Here is a 22486-nt window from a genome sequence, read left to right as displayed (position 1 = left end):
TTCAAACTGTGGTGCTGGAGAAGACTTTTGCGATTCCCTTGGACTGAAATGAGATTAAACCAGTCAATCCTAAAGGAATTAAATCCTGAATATTCACTGGAAGGACTGATGCTGAAACTGAACTTCCAATACTTTGGCCATCTGATGCAGAGAGCTGACTTGTTGGAAAAGACCTTGATGCTGGGAAAGACTGAAGGCAGAAGAGGACAACAGAGGATCAGATGGTTGGGAAGCATCACTGATTCAATGGACATGGACTTGGGCAAACTATGGGAGATGGTAAGGGACAGGAAGCCTGGTGTGCTGCAGTCCATGGGGCCACAAAGAATTGGACATGACCTGGTGACTGACCAACAGCCACAATTCTTGCCATTTATTTCATTTAATATTGAATCTTATAACAACTCCATGAGATAACTAGTTATTATCCCCATTTTACATATATAGAAAACAAGGCACAGAATGATTGAATAATGTGTGCAAGATCATGCAGGTGCTATTCTGTGGCTATCAATTCAATTTGTAATTATTACTAAGTTTAAGTTTTCTAGGTTTTAGTTAGATAGCTTGAAAATTAGAGATACTTGTTACTTCATGAGAAAGATAAAAGAAAAGGTATGTAAAGCTTCCAAGCACCTGTGTGTTTTTGTTTTTATATTTTTAGAAGGACGTATTTTGTTGTATAGATGTTAGCTGTCTACAGTCTGTGGTCTGAGATGTAAATTTGGTCTCCACCAGTTAGTTATTTGGGAAAATTACCTCAATTTTCTGAACCTCTATTTCTTCATCTGTAAAATGAAAATAAACTGTTTTTACTTCATACGAATGTAGTGGTAGTTAAATAGCGATTAAATGAAATTATCTCATAAATCCCTAAGCTTTAAATATATTATTATTGTTACTCACTAATATCCTGTATCACTCAACCTGTGTCCTCACCAGCTGGACAATAGCTTCTTAACTCTCTTACCTGTTACAAACATTCACTAATCCATTTTGAATACTGCTACTGGACCCGTGTAATTGCCCCAAATTCCCTAGCATCATGTCACTGTCTTATTAAGAAGCTGCATTATAAAAGTAGGATAAAGAGCAGCAACTTTAAAGCCCTGTAGATCTTGGCTTGTATCCTGGAGCATCAGTTAGGTTATCAGCATCTAAAATTGTACTCATTAGAGAGTAAGCAAAACTGCTTATTGAATGTATGAGATAAAAATGCAAATACTTTTAGGAGAAGAAATGCCACAGTGAGTATCTCATATATTGGCAGTCACAGGTGTGAATTTTGATAGCCTCACCTCACCTAGTAGATAACAAGAATAATAGAAGGCAAAATATGTTCTTAGTATCTATCCTTGATGTTAGATGAAATTTGTGAAAGCACATTTGCAATTAAGTAAGAAATGTTAGTGCTTCCTGATGTGACCTACACAAATGAAAATTGGTAACCATATTAAACATGATGTTATTTCTATAATACTTATTTCCATGTAACCACTCAAATAAGAGCACTATATATATATATATATATATATATATATATATATGGAAACACAGAGACCAATAGAACACATCAAATGGCTAAACAGAAGTCAAATAAAATTAAGTGGAATAAAAATAATTACCTGTATTCACAAATCAATTTATTTCTAAATAAATTTACAGTGTGCTTAAAATAGAACAATTGCACAATGTGTCTATGAAGAAAAAAATGCTGCATTCTGTTGTTGCCCAATTTTCATTGAGTCTGGTTAAAACCATGTTAAACTAAACTTTTAAATGAGCAGTTTCTGAAGAAAATATGAAACAGGTCCTTATCAGCTAAAAGAATGGAAAATGAAGATTGAAGAAGTGATAAGCAGTGTTGGGTAAAGATCTTTTGATATGCATGTTAGTGAAAACAACAGATATATATATATACCAGCGCATCTGCAGGCAAGGTCTCAAATACTTAGTTATTCATAATTATGTCCTGAAAATGTTATTCAGGCAAATCAGTGTGGGAAGACAGTTGATTACTATTTTATGTCTATCATCATTCTTATAACTCCCGTCCAAAAATGAACCTGATTCCCCATCCCTTGCCCCAGGTTTTGCCACCAATTCATCTCTTCCCTCTACCCCATGTAGATCTGTATTTAGTCAGTGTTTCTGACCAGTGCACATTCTTAACTAGCTTTTGTAATCAGGGAACAAAAAGTAAAGGGAATGACAGTCTTCCAAAAACTTCTATAAGAGTCTTGGCTGTTGCCTAGTAACCTTACTCTAGAGACTTTCAAGGTAAGGCCATTTGGTGGTAAACATTCTTGCCATAAGATACAGCTCTCAGATGGAATTTACAACTGGTTGACATAAAAAACATTTATTTCAAAAATCACCTTCCTAGGCAGAAGAAAAGCTGAAAACTAAGTTTATAACTAGGTAATAAAAAAGTTTATTTATACCTACACCAATAATAGATATAAGATATAAATATTTAAAATTAATATAAATATAAATATTTATGTAAACATATATATGTTTGCATAAATATAAAGGAATACAAATAGAAATCTACAGTCAGCCCTCCATATCTGCAGGGTCCACATTTGGGGATTCAACTAAAAGCAGACTGTGATTTTCAGTTTATTGAATTCTCTTATGGGGAACCCATGGGTACATATGGTGGGTCATCTCTTCCATGCCATTTAATATAAGGCAGTTCAGCATTTTGGTATCTGCATGGGCCTTATAAACGCAGATTTAAATAAATATTTAACTATATTATTTATGATATACTTATCTATATTTTAATATTAATGCATTTATCACTATGAAGCTGATTTGCATAATTAAAAAATAATGCTATCTATTGTTAATGAGTAGATGGGGCAAAATACATTATCATATACTATTGCAGGAGGTCTAAACTTACATAGTCTTCTTGAATGTTAATTTGTCATTACCTATGAAAAACAAAGCAACTGCCGTTCTAGTTTTCAATTATAATAAAGTGTGCAATGGCATAGCAGCAACAATATTCCTTGAATTGATATTTGTACCAAGAAAAGAAAAATAGAGATAAATTAAATGGATATAATAGGGGGATAGTTAAATTATGGTGTCTCCTTAATGAGAAAACTACAGTAAGTCCCCTAATATGAAGCTTCAAGTTGTGAACTTTCAAAGATACCACGTATGTTCACATGTCCAATGATGTAAGTTAGTTTATGTCTGGCATGCATTGTCACATGGGTGCATCTTCTACAAGTAGCTATGCTTTTGTGTACTTTTTTGTACATCACTGTATAGAGTACAGTAGTACAATATCTTTACTTCAAGCCCAAGATGTCCAGAAGCAAGTATAAAAGCAGTGGTGTTGTAGTTGGTACTGCTAAGAAGTGCCAAGCAATAATGATAGAAACAAAAGTCAAAATAATTGAGAGAGTAGAGCAAGCCAAAAAGATGGTAGATGTCGCTCATTCTTATAACATGAATCGTTCAACCATAGGCACAATTCTAAAGAACAAGGACAAAATCATGGAACATGTGAAGCCTGCTGTGCCAATGATGTCAGCAATAAACCATATCTAAGAAGCATGGAAAAGTGATGGAGGAGATGGGGAAATTCCTCAGTGTGTGGATGCAGGCTCAGCATCAGTGTTGAGTCCTTCTCAGCTTAATGCTGATTCAAGAAAAAGCTAAAAAGCCTTTATGAAGACTTGAAAAAAAAATAGTGAAGAACCAGAGAGTGCATCTTTTAATGCCAGCCATGGCTGGTTTCATCAGTTCAAGACTAAAGCCAAACTCCACAACATAAATGTAAGTGGTGAGGCAGCGAGAGCAGATATAGTAGCTGTCCAGGAATTTCCTAAGATACTTCGAGACATTATTGATGAAGGTGCCTATTTGCCAGAGCAGATTTTTAATGTGGATGAGACAGGACTGTATTGGAAGAGGATGCCAGACCAATGTTACATCCATAAGGGGGAAAAGTTGATGTCTGCCTGCAAAGCAGCAAAGAATAGGCTAACTGTGCTGTTTGGTGGCAACACATCCAGTAACATGAAGTTGAAACTTCTCTTAGTTTATCATTCAGATAATCCAAGAGCCCTTGGAAAAATAGCCAAGGACTCTCTTCCTATTGTGTGGAAGAGTAATCCCAAAGACTGGGTTACACAGGCCTTTTCAGGACTTGTTTTTTTTCCACCACTTTATCCAAGAGGCAGGGAAATATTGCTTGGAGAAGAATTTCTCACTCAACATTCTTTTGTTGCTCAAAAATGCTCCAGACCACATCCCATTCATAGACAACTTTCATCCAAACCTCAAAATAGTGCATCCACCACTGAATACTACATCAGTCATCCAACTAATGGACCAGAGAGTCATAACAACTTTAAAGAAATATATTTATGTCACATTTTTGTAAGGCAGTAAAGGCAAGTGATAAATCAATTTTGGAATGGCTATACCATGGAAAAGACCATAAAAAGCATTGACTTTATTTGGCGTGAGGTTACAGCTGTCACCATGAATGGGATCTGGAAAAACTTTGACTGCAGTTTGTTCGTGATTTTCATGGATTTGAAATGATGGATGAGGAGTCCAAACAAGTCTTTAGCAATTAGTGATCTTCAACAAGAATCTGGAGCTAGACCTGCAAGAGAGTAGCTTCATTGCTGTGCAACACAAGGAGCTTACTAATGAAGGTCTGATGGAATTGGAGGCCCAAAGAAAGGATGAAGAGAGTCAAGAGGAAGAAGTAACTGAAGATCCAAAGAGATTAACAATGCAGGAAATAGCAAAGGGGTTTTCTTTATTTGAGGAGGGACTATTAGCTTTTGAGGCACAAAATCCAAACATAGAATGCACACAAATGTTGCAGCAGGTGTTCAGAATGCAATTCAGTGCTACTGTGTCATCTATGATGAGAAAAAAAGAGCTATTAGCCTCTATGATGAGAAAAAAGGAGCTACTACCCAGACATCACTAGATTTTTTTTTTCCAAGAGGGTAGATAGGATTAAATCCAGCAAGGAGCCAGAATCTGTGCCATCGTCAGACATGAGTGAAATTGAGCTTGCCCTTTGTGTCTTATTGCTGATGATCCTTCAGTTCTACTATCTTCCACCTCCTCTCCCTCCTCCAGTCAGTAACTGTTCTTGTCTGTTCACTCAATGCCAGCCTATGTATGCCAGTTGTAGTGTAATACTGTACTTTTCAAGAGCCTGTACTGTAAGATTAAAAATGTTTATTTTCTGTGTTTTCATGTATTATTTGTATGAAAAGTATTATGAATTTTTTAATCTAAATCTACAAGTGCTATAGAGCCAACTGTGCTAGTTGAGTACCTAGGCTAACTTTGTTGGACTTATGAACTTAGAATGACTCTCATAAAGATACTCATTTGTATGTAAGGTATTTGCTGTATATAGTTATTAAAATGAATGAGGAAAGAGGTTTGTTCCAATCCAGATGGTGGAATACTAGGACAAGGAACTCACATCTTCCCACAAATACATCAAGTATACATCTACAAATGAGACAATTCTCAGAGAACACCTACTGAATACAAGAAAAAGACCTCAAACACCTGAAAGGACAAGAAAAGTCTCCACATTACTGGGTAGAACAAAGGGGAAAAAAGAGGAAGTGGAATGGGATCTGTGCCCCTGGGAGGTATCTGAAGAAGAGAAGATCCTGAAACCTGGGAAGCCCCCTTGCTCATGAGAAGATCAGCTGGGACAGAAAAGGAGCTTCAGAGGCTCAAAGGAGAGCCTGGCAACTTGTTTGTGGCAGGCAGGGCAGAGAGAGACCTACACAGATGGTCTGGGTGACAACTATGTATATCACAACCTGAGACGTGCCTCCACTGATACGGGCAGAAGCTGGGTGCCGGAACACAGGATTTAGAGAACAGACCAAGGGAGAGGACTATTGTTTGCTGTGCATAGACAGCCTGAAGTGGCTGAAGTGTGGTTTGCCACAACCAGGAGTGTTTGTGGAAGAAGCTTGGGTTGCCATAGGAGTGAAGCACTATTGTTAACAAGCATGTGAAAGGAGGGTTAGGGCTGCCATTACAGCCTCTTCCCCCATGCACTGGCCTCTCCCACTGTAGGCTACAGGGGAGGCCCCAACCTGGGCAGGCTCTTGTGCCAAGGTAACTGCCCATAATCCTTCCTGCCTGGGCAACCTCACACACCCCAGCCACCTGGGAGCAGGTGCTGGAGGTTTCCCCACGTGCAGAGGTGGAGGTGAAATCACAGATAAGCTACAGGGACTGTGTGATTTAGGAAACACCTGAAACCTCTCCTCGTGACTGCATGCATCATGGATTTATACCTCTGCCTCCAGCTTTGTAAATGCACCTCCCATGGAGCATCCACAGACCATGACTGCTCCTTTTTCTGTTGGTGGAATGGGTCTGGCCTTATCAGCTGTGGGCTTTATGGGTGCATGCATGTGAGAACTGGCTGGACCAGGGTCTTAGATGCCTCCATAACTCCCAAGTAGGTCCAGGTACTTGACTACTGCAGACCTGGGACCTGACTTCAGTGGATCTGCGCTGAGAGACACCAGGGCTGAGACTATCAGCATGCCCACAATTGATGTGGAGCCAAGGGCAGTGCCAATAATTGTGTACTCTGTGATCCCACACAATAGGTGATAGAAACACAGGTGATACAACAGAGTATACTCACAGGTGAACAGCTCCAGGTCAGGAATATTCAGGGGCTTTTCTCCCAGTACAGATACTCCAGTCACACTACCTTGCAATGCAGGTCAGAAATGCAGCTCAGAAACTGATCTGGGAGCTTCTACTCCAACAAGTAGGCATCCAAAGGCAGCTCAGGGGTAGAGAGTCTGCCGGCCATGCCTGCCCAGGCATGCACACTCATGACCTTTTAAACGTGCAGAGGCCTGTAGCTTAGTTATGACTGTGCAGTACAAAGATTCTCTTGGCTACTCCAAGATGATTTGAGATCTTTTTTTCCCATCTCCCTGCTTTGCTGCAAACCTCGGGATCTCACTGTTTTGGCTTGCTGGGAGTTGGGCAAAAAAATACCAAGATCAAGCCCTGAGCCTTTGAAGTGGGAGCACTGACTCCAAGTCCCTAGACAACCAGAGATCTAACCCTAGGGAGTATCAAATAGTGGGAACACATGGAAAGGAAACCACTCAGTTACAAAACCCGGCATCACTCAACCACCGGTAGCACCCTGTGCAGGATGCCTCATCTAAACAACAAAGAAAACAAAAATACAAATCCAATCATCAGCAGGCAGGATTACCACCTCACTCAGCCTTGTCCATCAGAAGGGGGAAAAAAAAAAACTCAGCACAAATCTCACCCTATACAAAGCTTACACAAACCACTGGACCAAACTCAGGAGGGCAGAAACCAAAAGAAAGAAGGAATTCAACCTTGAAGCCTTGGAAAAGGAGACCTCAAACACAATACATTAAAAAAAAATACTGAAAAGGCAGAGAAATACTACACAAATGAAGAAACAAACTAGAAACACAGAAGTCCAAATAAATGAGGAAGAAATACGCAAATTACCTGAAAACCAATTCAGAATAATGATAATAAAGATGACCAAAAGCCTTGAAAAAAGAATAGAGAAAATGCAAGAATCAGCTAACAAAGATCTTCAAGAATTAAGGAATAAACATATAGAGACAAACAACAAAATTACTGAAATTAAAAATAATTTAGAACTAATCAATAGCAGAATATCTGAGGCAGAAGAACGAATCAGTGAGCTGGAAGATAATAATGGTGGAAATAACTTATGAAGAGCAGAATAAAGTAAAAATAATGAAAATAACTGAGGATAGGCTCAGAGACCTCTGGGACAATATCAGACACAACAATATTTCAATTATAGGGATCTCAGAGAAGAAAAGATAAAGAAAGGGTATGAGAAAATTTTTTGAAGAGATTATAATTGAAAATTTCCCCAACATGGAAAAGGAAATAGTCAATCAGTCCAAGAGGTACAAAGAGTCCCATACAGGATAAACACAAGGAGAAACACAGCAAGACACACAATAATCAAACTAACAGAGACTAAACACAAAGAAAATATATTAAAAGCACCAAGGGAAAAGCAACAAGTAACTTACAAGGGAAACCCCATATGTTTAACAGCTGATCTTTCAGAAGAAACTCTGCAGGCCAGAAGGGAATGGCAGGATATATTGTACTGAAAGGGAAAAACCTACAACCAAGACTACTGTACCCAGCAAGGATCTCATTCAAAATTGACAGATTCATGTCAATGTATGGCAAAACAAATACAATATTGTAAAGTTAAAAAATAGATAAATAAACTTATTAAAAAATAAAAAAATAAGTAAGTAAAAAAAAATGATGGAGAAATCAAAAGCTTTTCAGACAAGCAAAAGTTAAGAGAATTCAGTACCACCAAACTGGCTTTACAATAAATGTTAAAGGGACTTATATAGTCAAGAAATACAAGAGAAGAAAAAGATCTACAAATCAACCCCAAACAATTAAGAAAATGGCAATAGGAACATATATATCAATAATTACTTTAAATGTAAACAGATTAAATGCTCCAACCCAAAGACATATACTGGCTGAATGGATACAAAAACATGACCCTTATATATGGTGTCTACAAGAAATCTACTTCAGACTTAAAGACACACATAGACTGAAATTTAGAGGATTGAAAAATATATTCCATGCAAATGGAAGCAAAAGAAAGCTGGAGTAGCAATCCTCATATCAGACAAAATAGATCTTAAAATAAAGAATATTACAAGAGATAAGGAAGGATACTACATAATGATCAAGGGATCGATCCAAGAGGAAGACATAACAATTGTAAATAGCTATGCATCCAACTTAGGAGCACCTCAACACATAAGACAAACACTAACAGACATAAAAGGAGAAGTTGACAGTAACACAATAATAGTAGGAGACTTTAACACCCCACTCACACCAATGGGCTGATCATCAAAACAGAAAATTAATAAGGAAACACAAGTCTTAAGTGATGCATTAGATGAGATGTATCTCCTTGATATCTTCAGGACATTCCATCCAAATGCAGAAGAATATACCTTCTTCTCAAGTGCACATGGAACATTCTCGAGGATAGACAACACCTTGGGTCATAAAGTAAACCTCAGTAAATTTAAGAAAATTAAAACTTTATCAAGCATCATTTTTGACCACAACACTACGAGATTAGATATCAATTATAAGAACAAAACTCTAAAAACAACAAACACATGGAGATTAAACAGTATGTTTGTAAATAACCATCAGGTTATGGAAGAAACCAAAAGAGAAATCAAAAAATTTCTAGAAGCAGATGACAGTGAAAACATGACAACTCAAAACCAATGGGAATCAGCAAAAGCAGTTCTAAGAGGGACGTTTATAGCAATACAATCCTACCTCAAGAAACAAGAAAAACATTGAATAGACCACCTAACTTTACGCCTAAAACAACTGGAAAAAGAAGAGCAAAAAACCACAAAATTAGCAGAAAGAAAGAAATCATTAAGATCAAAACAGAAATAATTGAAAAAGAAATGAAAGAAACGATAGTAAAGATGAATAAAACTAAAAGCTGGTTGGTTCCTTGAAAAGATAAACAAAATCAAAGAACCAGCTTTTAGTTTTATTCATCTAAATAATTAATTTAGAGTAAGATGAAAAGTTATGATCAACCTAGTCAGCATATTAAAAAGCAAAGACATTACTTTGCCAACAAAGGTCTGTCTAGTGAAAGCTATGGTTTTTCCAGTAGTCCTGTGTGGATGTGAGAGTTGGACTATAAAGAAAGCTGAGGCCTGAAGAATTGATGCTTTTGAACTGTGGTGTTGGAGAAGACTCTTGAGAATTCCTTGGACTGTAAGGAGATCAACCAGTCCATCCGAAAGGAAATCAGTCCTGAATATTCATTAGAAGGACTGAGATTGAAACTGAGACTCCAATACTTTGGCCACCTGATGTGAAGAACTGACTCATTTGAAAAGACCCTGATCCTGGGAAAGATTGAAGGCAGGAGGAGAAGGGGACGACAGAGGATGAGATGGTTGGATGGCATCACCGACTCAATGGACATGAGTCTGAGTAAACTCCAGGAGTTGCTGATGGACAGGGAGGCATGGCGTGCTGCAGTCCATGGGGTCACAAAAAGTCAGACACGACTGAGTGACTGAACTGAATCGATCAAGAAAAAAAAGAGAGAAGAATCAAATCAACAAAATTAGAAATGAAAAAGGAGAGGTTACAAGAGACAATGCAGAAATATAAAGGATTTTAAGAGACTATTATGAACAATTATATGACAGTAAAATGGATAACCTGATAGAAATGGACAGATTCTTAGAAAAGTTCAATCTTCAAAGACTGAACCAGGAAGAAGTAGAAAGTATGAAAAACCCAAGTACAAGCACTGAAATTGAAGCTGAGGCTTGACAGAAGACAACAAAATTCTGGAAAAAAAAAAAATCTGTCTGCCAATGCAGGAGACACAAGATACTTCGGTTCAAGCCCCGCATTCGGATGATACCCTGAAGGAGGAAATGGAAATCCACTCCAGTATTCTTGCCTGGAAAACCCCATGGTTAGAAGAGCCTGTCAGGCCACAGTCTATGGGATTCCAAAGAATCGGACACGACTGAATGACTGAGCACACAGGCATGCATACACACACACACTCAAACAACTAGGGAGCAGCTCCTCTTCCTGACAGGGAAGTTCCTGACAACCACAGAGCAAAAAGGAGGTACTGCTCAATACCCGGCTCAGGCTCTGTTCACAAAATCAGTCATACTTCCTATTTAAGGAGATAATGGCCAGCAGACACTGAGGAAAGTGGTGGCAAGCATTCATGATAAAAGCAGCCCTTGTACCAAAAATAGTAAAGCCTTGCAGGATACACAGGGATGTTCCCATGTAAAAACAGCCATCCGAGACCACAGTAGATAATTGTTTTTCCTAAACTCATAGAGCAGTAGAAATACAAGTAAAATTAAGAAGCAGAGGAACCACTCCCAAATAAAGATCAAGAGAAATCACCTGAAAGAACAATGAAACTGATCTCTTCAGTCTAATGGACACTGAGTTCATAAAGGAGATAAAAAATACTTTAGGATTTAAGAAAGGCTGTCAACAGAAAAGTAGATTATTGTAAAAAGGACCTAGAAACTATAAAGAGGAGCCGAGAGAATTTAGGGAATTAATTTCAGGAGATGAAAGCTGAGCTAAAGGCTATGAGTAGCAGAATGAATAACACAGAAGAACAAATAAGTGATCTGGAAGTTAGAATAATGGAAACCACCCATTAAGAACAGCATAAAAAATCCACATTAAAACAAAAAAAAAATGAAAGTGATATACATTTTGTAGCGGCACTGAAGGCTGCGTTCAGCAGGCGCTGGGAAGTCCTATGGAGGAGCGCAACCCTGGCCTCTGCAGTCTCTCGCCGCTGTGGTCACCTTGCTTCTCCATGCCTCAGGCCAGATTCGACCAGCCAGGGCGCCACTCTGCCGTCCTGACAGCCCTCCAGCTGCTCCCCGCGCCTGGAATCCCCTCCCAGCCGTTCACCCACAGCCAATTGGCCGCACACTTCCCCGGAGCCGGGCCTAAGGCGGGCAGTGGCTCAGTGTGGCTGGGCTGAATTCTGTGGTGTCCCCATGGCCTCTGCTGGCTGGCTGGCTGGCTTCGGCTAGAAGTACTGGCTGGTGGCGGTTGGCTGAGGCTGTGTGGGCAAATCCATGCTCACCATCCAGTTCACCCGGTCTTATTTTGTAATGGACTATAATCCAATCATGGAGGATTTTGACACAAAGAATTGCGTGATAGATGACCAGGCAGCCCAGCTAGACATTCTGGATACAGCGGGACAAGAGGAATTTGGAGCTATGAGTGAGCAGTATATGAAAATTGGCGGGGGTTTCCTTTTGGTCTTTTCAGTCACAGATAGAGGCAGTTTTGAAGAAATCTGTAAGTTTCAAAGGCAAATCCTCAGAGTAAAGGATCGTGATGAGTTTTCAATGCCTTTAATTGGTAATAAAGCAGATCTGGATCATCAGAGACAGGTAACACAGGAAGGACAACAGTTAGCACCACAATTTAAAGTAACATACATGGAAGCATCAGCAAAGATTAGATTGAATGTAGATCAAGCTTTCCATGAACTTGTCCGAGTTATAAGGAAATTTCAAGAGCAAGAATGTCTTCCTTCACCAGAACCAACACAAAAAGAAAAAGACAAGAAAGGCTGCCATTGTGTCATTTTCTAAGAATCCCTTTAATTTTAGCTACCAACTCCCAGGAAAGCCTTCATCTTCTCCTTACAGTTTGCATCACGTTGGTGGTACCTTTGTAGCCTTAGATAAATGATCACCGTGGTAGGCTTAGACCAAGAAGCTGGCTAATCCTTTACATGAAGCTAATCCAATGGTAATTTCAAGAGAGTTTTAATGGAAACACTAAGGCTGCTTCAAAGATTATCTGATTCCTTTTAAATGTATATCTATGTACATGGACACATTCTTTTTTTTTTTTTTTTTAAGAGCTTACTTTTAATAGGGATAAATCAGTTTTGGAATCTAAGCTGTTTGCCAAGCTGAAGTCATAAGTTGTGAAATAACTTTTAACTTCTGGAATCATATTGCCTACTGTTACTCAAAATAGAAACATAGGGAGTTTTTTTTTTTTTAATGTGAATTTTTGCCTAAATTTTTAGCTCTAAAATTTTTGATATCAACTTTAGTTAACCTTAAATACACTGAATTAAATCTACAAAATTGAGACATCCCAAAACTTTCCTGATGCTATAGCCTTTGGTTTTCAGTGGCCAAAATGCCAAAAAGTTTATTGTATTTATAGGTTAAAAACTGCATGCAGAGCCTTTGCTATTACTCCTACTCTTAAAAATAATATTCTGTGTGGCCAAATATTTGGACTCTTTCTGGACTTAGGTATTTCAATGTTCTTAGTATTTTAATTTAACTCTTTTTCACAGCCATGTTGAGAGTAAAAATAAACAATTTCTCTCTGTCTTCCTTTTCACATATTTATGGATAAGGGATTCAAAAAACCAAAACTGTTTTTGTTTTTAATATAAAATATGGAATTGATCTTTCCAGAGTCAGAGATAATTAATGTTTTGCTATATACTTTTATACATTATTTTCTTATCAAATTAATTAACAAGTATTTCTATATGTTTGTAAACAAATATGCTTTCACAGCATACCTTCTGTATATGTACAGATAAGTATTCTCACTGTTCACTTTTAACTGACAAAGAAAAAAAAGTGAAAAATACAGAAACTGAGGTAAAATCTTACATTCTGTTTTGGTCCTGGTTGTACCCACCTTTGGCCAGTCACATAGCTACTCAAGAAACCTTCCCAATAGAGTAAAACAGGATGAGAATCTGAAATCACTTCCAATATCCCCTACTAGATATTGACTCTTCTACCAAGTAGTAAGTGGTAAAACTTTTAACTGACAAGTAGTATAAATGTGGATGACTCTGACTTTGTTTTTTAATTCTGTGCATTGTATTTAAACAATTCAAAAGTATGTCCCTGATTTTGAGATACTAAGGGTATTGCACAGTTGTCACTTGATTGAACGTGTACAACAGTTCCATGAAGTTTATAAAGCGTACCCTTCTATGGCTTCAGGTGCTGGAATTAAAATTGTTCTGTTATCTCTCTCTCTCTCACACACACACACACACATACACACAGAAAGCAATATACGAGACCTATGGAATAATATAAAGTGTTCCAATCTGTTCATAATATGGACCCTGGAATGAGAAGAAAGAGGATGATTGCAAAGGTATTTGAAGAAATTATGGCTGAAACTCACCTAAAGAAATAAACAGATATCCAGATATAGGAAGCAGAGATGGCCCCCAAAACGATAAATAAAAATAGTCCAGAAAGGTTGTTGCTGAACCATGAAAGATGCCTGGATTCTTGGTCTCCAGAGGAGAAGAATTCAATCTAGGGCCAGTGACGAGGCTTGATTGCTCAGAGCTTTTGTGTAATAAAGTTTTATTAAAGTATAAAAGAGATAGAGAAAGCTTCTGACATAGACATCAGAAGGGGGAAGAAAGAGTACCCCCCTGTTAGTCTTTAGCTGGATATTATATAGCTACTAGCAGTTTGCTAATTAGAGAAAGGAAATGTCTCAAAACTCAGAGAATGGCACCAGGCACCTCAGCCATAACATGCATTGAAATAACATTGGCACCAGGTGAGTCATCCCAGGCCATAAAATGATTGACATGAATCTTGAAGAAAGACAGATTTCCATACAAATATATAGCTTCATTAACATAGGTTAGGAGAGCAACATATAACATACTGGTTTGTCAAGTCGGTTCTGAGCCTTTAGGCAGACTTGAAGACGGAGACTAGGGTAAATACATAGTACATTAACATAGCTTAAGACAAACATTTCCATAAAAAAATTCATTGGTTAGCTCAAGGTTTGAGAAAAGTTAAGTTTAGGTGGAATCAGGTGTCATTATGGCAACACAAAATTTAAGAGAAACCTCTTTTTATATTTGTATAGAGAAGGGGAAAAAATATAACACTAGTTTGTTTCCTCCTGCCGCTTAAGAGAGAGATAGAGAATGTGACATTTGCACCCTATTTCCTCCGTTTGGAGACCCCTGGCCTTCCTGCGTGTTACCCTCTCAGCCTACATCAAGATATATTACGATAAATGCGGCAAAATTTAAAGAGAAGATTCTAAAGACAGGAAAAAAAAATAATTATTTACAAAGAACCCACAAAGGCTATCAGTTGATTTCTCTACAGAAACATTGCATGCCAGAAGGGAGTGACAAGACAGATTTGGAGTCCTGAAAGTGAAAAACCTGCAACCTTGGATACTCCTCCCAGAAATATTACCATTTATAATAGAAGGAGAGAGAAATAATTTCTTAGACAAGAAAAAGCTAAAAGAATACAGAAATATTAAACCTATATTAAAAGAAATTTTGAAAGGTCTTCTCTAAATAAGAAAGAAGAATCTATAGGAAAAATAAAATAATTTTTGGAAAGTAAATCACCCAATATGTAGATTTAAAAACAAAATAATGATAATAATAAAAATCTATGAAAGCAATGGTAGGGTCAATGAATAGTGAAAGGATGATAATGAAGATGCAGAACAGGATATCAAAATCATAAAATATGATGGAGGATAGTAAGAAAATGTAAGGTTTTTATCTGGAATGTGTTTGAGCCCATAGGGCTACCAATCTAAAACAAGTAGATATAGGAAGGGGTTAACATACTTAGAAAACAGGACAATCACAAACCAAAAACATACAATAGATTCACAAAACCATAAAGAAGCTAGCAAAGCATAATACATAAGAAATTCATTAAAAGACAAAAGGAAAAACAAAAAGAGAGAGAAAAAATGTAAAATCAATGGAAAAACAAGGTATAAAATGACAATATGTACATATCTATTAATAATTACCTTAAATGTCAATGTGACTTCCCTGGTGGCTCAGATGGTAAAGCGTCTGCCTACAGTGCGGGAGACCTGACTTCAATCCCTGGGTCAGGAAGATCTCCTGGAGAAGGAAATGGCAGCCCACTCCAGTATTCTTGCCTGGAAAATCCCATGGACGGAGGAGCCTGGTAGGCTATAGTCAGTCTGTGGGGTTGCAAAGAGTCGGACACGACTGAGCGACTTCACTTTCACTTTCACTAAATGTCAATGAACTAAATGCTTTAATCAAAAGACATAGAATGGGATATTGGATTTTAAAAAGACATACAATATGCTGCCTAAAAGAGACCCACTTTAGGGCAAAGCACACATATAGATTGGAAGTGAGGGGATGGAAGAAGATATTTCATGCAAACAGAAATAACAAGAAAGTGTGGGGGGGGGCAGTCACAATACTCATATCACACAAAATAGACTTTAAAACAAAGGCCATAAATAAAAGTAAAGAAAGACACTATACAATGATGAAAGGATAAATACAAGGAGCTATTGCACTCATCAACATATGCATTCAATATAGGAGCACCCAAATGCATAAAACAAATGCTAACAACACAAAGGGATAAATTGATGGGAATACAATAATAGTAAGAGACTTTCAGAGTCCACTCATATCAATGGACATATCTTTGAGACATAAAATTAATAAGGCAACAGAGATCCCAAATGTTACCATAAAACAGTCAGACTCAATACATATATTCAGGACATGACAAGAAAAATAGCACAATACACATATTTTTTTTCTTCAAGTGCACGTGGACCATTCTCTAGTATTGATTACATACTAGGGCACAAAATAATCCTCAACAAATTTAAGGGTATATAAAATTATTTCATGCATCTCCTCTGACTCAAAGACATAAAACTAGAAATCAACCACAGAAAAAAGAAACAAGAAAGAAAGAAACGATTACATGGAGACTAAACAACATACTACTGAAAATAAAATGGGTCAATGATTAAATCAAATAAGAAATTAAAAATATCTTGAGGAAAATGTCAAGGGAAACATAACCATAAGGTCTATAGGATGTAGCAAAAGCAGTCCTTCATATGAGAACTTCATAGTGACATAGGACTTCTTTAAGAAACAAGAAAAAATTCAAATAAACAACTTAATTCACTATTTCAAAGAATTAGACAAAGAGCAAACAAAGCCTAAAGTCAGTGGAAGTAAAATGATAATAAAGATAAGAGAGAAAATAAAACAATTGAAAACAATTGAAAAGTCAATAAGACAAAGCGCTGGTTATTTGAAAGGGTAAACAAAATTGACAAAGTTCTGACCAAGAAGAAAAGAGAGAAGAACTAAATAAACAAAATAAGAGATGAAAGAGGAGAAATCACAACTGATAGAGCAAAAATAAAAAAAAAAGAAAGAAAATACTATGAATAATTATATGCCAAAAAAAACTGACAACCTAGAAGAAATGGACAAGTTTCTAGAAACATATAGCCTGCCAAAATTGAACCAAGAAAAAAAATAGATAACTTGAACATATCAATTACTAGAATTGAAAAGCAAAACAAACAAACAAAAAAAAACCACAAAACAATCTCCTTACAAACAAAAGCCCAGAATCAGATGGCTTTACTGGGGAATTCTACCAAACATAAAAAGAACTCTTCCTGACCCTTCTCAAATTCTTCCAAAAGATTGAAGAGGTAGGAACACTCCCAAAGTCATCCTATGAAGCAAACATCACCTTGATACCAAAATTAGCCAAAGACACTACCAAAAAAGAAAATTACAGGCCAATATATTTGAATATAGACACAAAAATTCTCAACAGATATTAGCAAACTGAATCCAACAACATATTAAAGAAATGGTCATACACCACAACCAAACTGGCTCTATCCCAGGATCACAAGAATGGTTCAATTATGCAAATTAATCAATGTGATACACTGCATCTACACAAGAAAGGGCAAAAACCACATGACCATCTGAATAGATACAGAAAAAGCATTTGACAAAATTCAACATTCATTCAAAATCAAAATTCTAACCAAAGTATGTGTTCAGTCACTCAGTTGTGTCCAACTCTTTTCAACTCCATGGGCTGTAGCCCACTAGGCTCCTCTATCCATGGGATTTTCAAGGCAAGAATAGTGGAGTGGGTTGCCATTTCCTACTCCAGTGGATCTTTCCAACCCAGAGTTCAAACCTGCATCTCTTTTGTCTTCTCCTGTATTGGCAGGAGAATTCTTTACCACTGTGCCACCTGGGAAAGTGAGTATAGAGGGAACATATCTCAAGATAAGAAAAGCTCTTTATGATAAACCCAGAGCCAATATAATGCTCAACAGTGAAGAGCTGAAAGACTCCCCACTAAAATCTGGAAAAAGAAAAGAATGCCAACTCTCACCATTTCTCTTCAACATAGAATTGGAAGTCCTAGTCACAGCAATCACACAATAAAAAGAAATAAAATGTATTCAAATTGGTAGGGAAGAGGTAAAATTGTCATTATATGCAGCTGACAAAATAAACCCTAAAAACTCCACACAAAATTCAGCAAGGTATCAAGATGTAAGATTAAATTACGGAAATAAGTTGCAATTCTTTACATTAACAATTGAATATCAGAAAAGGAATGCAAACAAATAATCTGTTTTTTTAATTGCATCAAAAGACTCTAAATTCTTAAGAATAAATATTACCAAGTAGGTGAAAGACTTATATGCTGAGAACTACAAAACATTAATAAAAGAAATTGAAGATGATTCAAAGAAATGGAAAGATACCCCATGCTCTTGGATTGGGATAATTTATATTGTTAAGTCAGAATGAAAAACACCAATACAGTGTATTAATGCATATATATGGCATTTAGAAAGATGGTAACTATGACCCTATATGCGAGACAGCAAAAGAGACACAGATATAAAGAACAGACTTTTGGACCCTGTGAGAGAAGGCGAGGGTGGGATGATTTGAGAGAATAGCATTGAAACATGTATATTACCATATGTGAAATAGATGACCAGTCCAAGTTTGATGCATGAATCAGGGCACTCAAAGATAGTGCACTGGAATAACCCTGAGGGATGGGATGGGGAGGGAGGTGGGAGGGGGTTCAGGATAGGGGACACATGTACACCCATGGCTGATTCATGTCAATGTATGGCAAAAACCACTACAATATTGTAAAGTAATTAGCCTCCAATTAAAATAAATAAATACATTAAAAAAAAAAGAAAAAACAAGGTGATGCTACCCAAAGAAATCTACAGATTTAGTGTGATGTCTATCAAATTATCCATGATATTTTTTTTACAGAACTAGAACAAATAATCCTAAAAATTATATGGAATCCTGAAAAACCCTAATTTCCAAAGCAATCCTTAGGGAAAAGGAGAAAGCAGGCAGCATAACCTTCCTAGACTTCAGATAATGCTACAAAGCTACAGTAATCAAAACAATGTGATATTGGCACAAAAACAGGTATATAGATTAATGGAACAGAATAGAGAGCCTAAAAAAAAAAAAAAAACCCTACACACCTATGATCAATTGCTCTTCAACAAAAAGTCAAGAATATAAAATGGGTAATAGTCTCCTCAGCAACTAGTATTAGATAAGTTGGATAGCTACATGTAAATCAATGAAGTTAAAATACACTCTCACACTATGGACAAAAATTAACTCAAAATGGCTTAAAGATTGACAACTAAGATATGGCACTACGAAATTCTTAGAAGAGATCACAGGCAAAACATTCTCTGACATAAATTGTACTAATGTTTTCTTAGGTCAGTCTCCCAAGGCAATATAAATATAAATAAAAATAAACAAATGGGACCTGATCAGACTTAAGAGTTTGCACACCAAAGGAAACAAAAAAACAAAATGAAATGATAACCTAAGGAATAGGAGAAAATATTTGAAAAGGATGCAACTGGCAAGGGCTTAATTTCCAAAATATACTAACAGCTCATACAAATCAACAGCAAAAAAAAGAAAAAAGAAAAACCCAATTGAAAAATGGAAAAATGGACAAAAGACCTAAATAGGTATTTTTCCAAAGAAGACATGCAGATGGCAAATAGACACATGAAAAGGTGATCAACATTGTTAATTACTAGAGAAATATAATTCAAAATTATGAGGTACCACCTCTCACCAGTCAGAATGACCATCATTAAAACGTCTACAAATTACAAATGCTGGAGAAGGTGTGGAGAAAAGGGGAGCCTCTTACACTGTTGGCTGGGAATGTTAATTGTTGCAGCCCGTATGGAAAATAGTATAGAGGCTCCTCAAAAAACTAAAAATAGAGTTACCATATGATCTACCATACACACTCCTGGACAAAACTATAATTCAAAAAGATACACGTAGCCCTATGTTCATAGTAGCAATTTACAATAGCCAAAACATGGAAGCAACTTAAATGTCTATAGACAAATGAATGGATAAAGAAGTTGTACCGTTTATATATATTATATAAAATACATATATATTAATATTATTCAACCATCAAAAAGAAAAAAATAATGCCATTTTCAGTAACATGCATGGACTTAGAGATTATCATACTAAGCAAAGTAAGTCAGAAAGAGAAAGGCAAATACCACATGATATCACTTATATGTGGAACCTAAAATTCAACATGAATCAACTTATCTACAAAACTAAAACAGATTCAGGGATATAGAGAACAGATGTGGTTTCCAAGGAGTAGGGAGGTAGGGGAGAGAAGGATTGAGAGTTTGGGTAGAGCAGAGGCAGACTATTACACACAGAATGGATAAAAAAAAATGTTTGTAGAGCACAATGTATTCAACGTCTTATAACAAACCATAATGGGACAGAACAACACAAATAACCAGAATACATTAATTTGAGAGCTTAACCTTCGATATAAGCAGGGAATTTTTGTCTCTTTCATTTTTATACCTTTAGACTTTTCAATTAGGTTGATACAATTCAGGGTAATTAATTTTTTTATATAATGTAAATAGCTAAAGTCAAAATAACTAATAAAATTATACTGATGCAGGAAAAAACATCACTATATATAAATTTTTAAAAAAGAATGAGGAAAAAGGTATATTGATATATTGAAATAGAGTTTTCAGTGTTGAATTAAGAAAAATGCTTCCTGAACAATACATAAAACATGACCCTGCTTTTGTAAATTAACGTATCTCTCTATTAATTTTTGAAATCTGAAAGAATACAAATTGATCTATTAAAAATACTACTTCTGACTAAATTTACTGTGGCAATCATTTCACAATATATGTAAGTCAAACCATTATGTTATATACCTTAAATTTTTATAGTCATGTATATCAATTATATCTCAATAGAACTGGAAAAAAGGTAGTTATTTCTGAAGAGTAAGAATGAAAATGAAAGGGGATCTCTCACTTTCTATACTGTATGTCTTTTCATTGTTTTTGTAGTTACAAAAATAATGAAATCCTGCTTTCTTTTTAAAACTACCATACATGAATATATTAATATATATATATTCCAATGCACTTGTTTGTAGACGGCATTACCTTGTCACTTGATTGTGAATTTTTGAAGAGAAAGTTTATTCATATTTACATCCACAAAATTTCAACATAGTAGATATTTGAAAATGAGTGAATACATTTATCAAATAGTATAACTACTTCTTCTGGAATCAACTATGAACAGCAGTTTGATCTAGCCCTTTTTTACTCAAGGTGTGGTACTGGGCTCACTGGCCATTCTGCCAACAGGGTGGAACATGTTAGAAACACAGTCTTAGACTCCATTCTTGAACCTGACTCTGCGTTTTAACAAGATCTCTGGGTGATTCTGACATACATTAGAGTTTGAAATAAATTATACTAGAAGGTCATGTTGCAAATTTAACTCTGCTGCTAATGCACACATGGGTGCTAAGTTGCTTCAGTATTGTCCACCTCTTTGTGACCCCATGTTCTGTAGTCCATCAGGCTCCTCTGTCCATGGAATTTCCCAGAATATTGGAGTGGGTTGCCATACCATCTTCTAGGGAATCTTCCTGACCCAAGGATTGAACCCAAGTCTCCTGCTGCTCTAGAATTGCAGGCAGATTCTTTATTGCTGAGCCACTAAGAAAGCCCTACTGCTCATAAGAATGAGTAATTTGGGGTCAACCAACTATTTTCTCTCATATGTTATTCATCTGTAAAGAGGACTATTGTCCATGATATTGAACTTAGGTTGTTAAGATGATTTTGAAACTACAGGTACCTGGAACTTTAAAATGATGACATAGAAATTCATTTAAAATAAACTTAGACTATGCTAAATGTTTAAGTTGATCTTACATTGAGTAAAATGAAGAGAAAGAGGGAAAAATATATTGCTCAACAGTATAAAACTGTCATTTTTGGGGGAAAACCCCAGAATATATACTTTCTGTATTTGTTTTTTATTATTGCTCTAAGTAGAAGCATAGCTATTTGTGGGGGTAAAACCCAGAATCTATACTTTCTGTATTTGTTTTCATTATTGCTCTAAGTAGAAGCATAGCTCAATTATAAGTCAAGTGATTTCTTGATAGCATGTTTATAGCATTCAAAAATACTACTATCGGGAAACAATTTGAATAAAAAAAGAATTGTAGCAAAATTAATTATAACAAAATATTAATTGGAGCCACTTTCCTACCTAAAATTATGTCAATGTTTGAGAGCTCTATGTTCTTCCCCTACCACTACTATAACTAAGTGTGATGTCAAAGTACTCATATGTGTATGTAACAAGCATTTTTATCAACTGATAGCAAAACAAAATGAGTACACTAAGAGGGGAACAGGAGAAATTGGATAGAAAAAGCTACTGGTAGTAAGAAGCATCTGATCCTATGACAGTGCTATTAATCTTGCTCTGCACTGTTTACAAGCCTTGGCAAGCAGGTGCATGTGAGTGTGTGCACACATATACTGATAAAAGTAAAAAAAAAAGGCAAAAGGGGGA

The 22486-nt window shown here is 36.4% G+C and overlaps 1 pseudogene; it reads left to right on the top strand.

The window, feature by feature from the left end:
- Positions 1–11669: 11669 nt before the first annotated feature.
- On the top strand, positions 11670–12278 carry LOC145535450 (ras-related protein R-Ras2 pseudogene; annotated as a pseudogene).
- The last annotated feature ends 10208 nt before the right edge of the window (positions 12279–22486 follow it).

The sequence above is a fragment of the Giraffa tippelskirchi genome, chromosome X (genome assembly GCF_054371585.1).
Source record: "Giraffa tippelskirchi isolate mGirTip1 chromosome X, T2T-mGirTip1v1.2.pri, whole genome shotgun sequence".
Taxonomy (NCBI): domain Eukaryota; kingdom Metazoa; phylum Chordata; class Mammalia; order Artiodactyla; family Giraffidae; genus Giraffa; species Giraffa tippelskirchi.
Note: the sequence above shows the minus strand (reverse complement) of the source record. Positions and strands in the feature narration are given on the sequence as shown.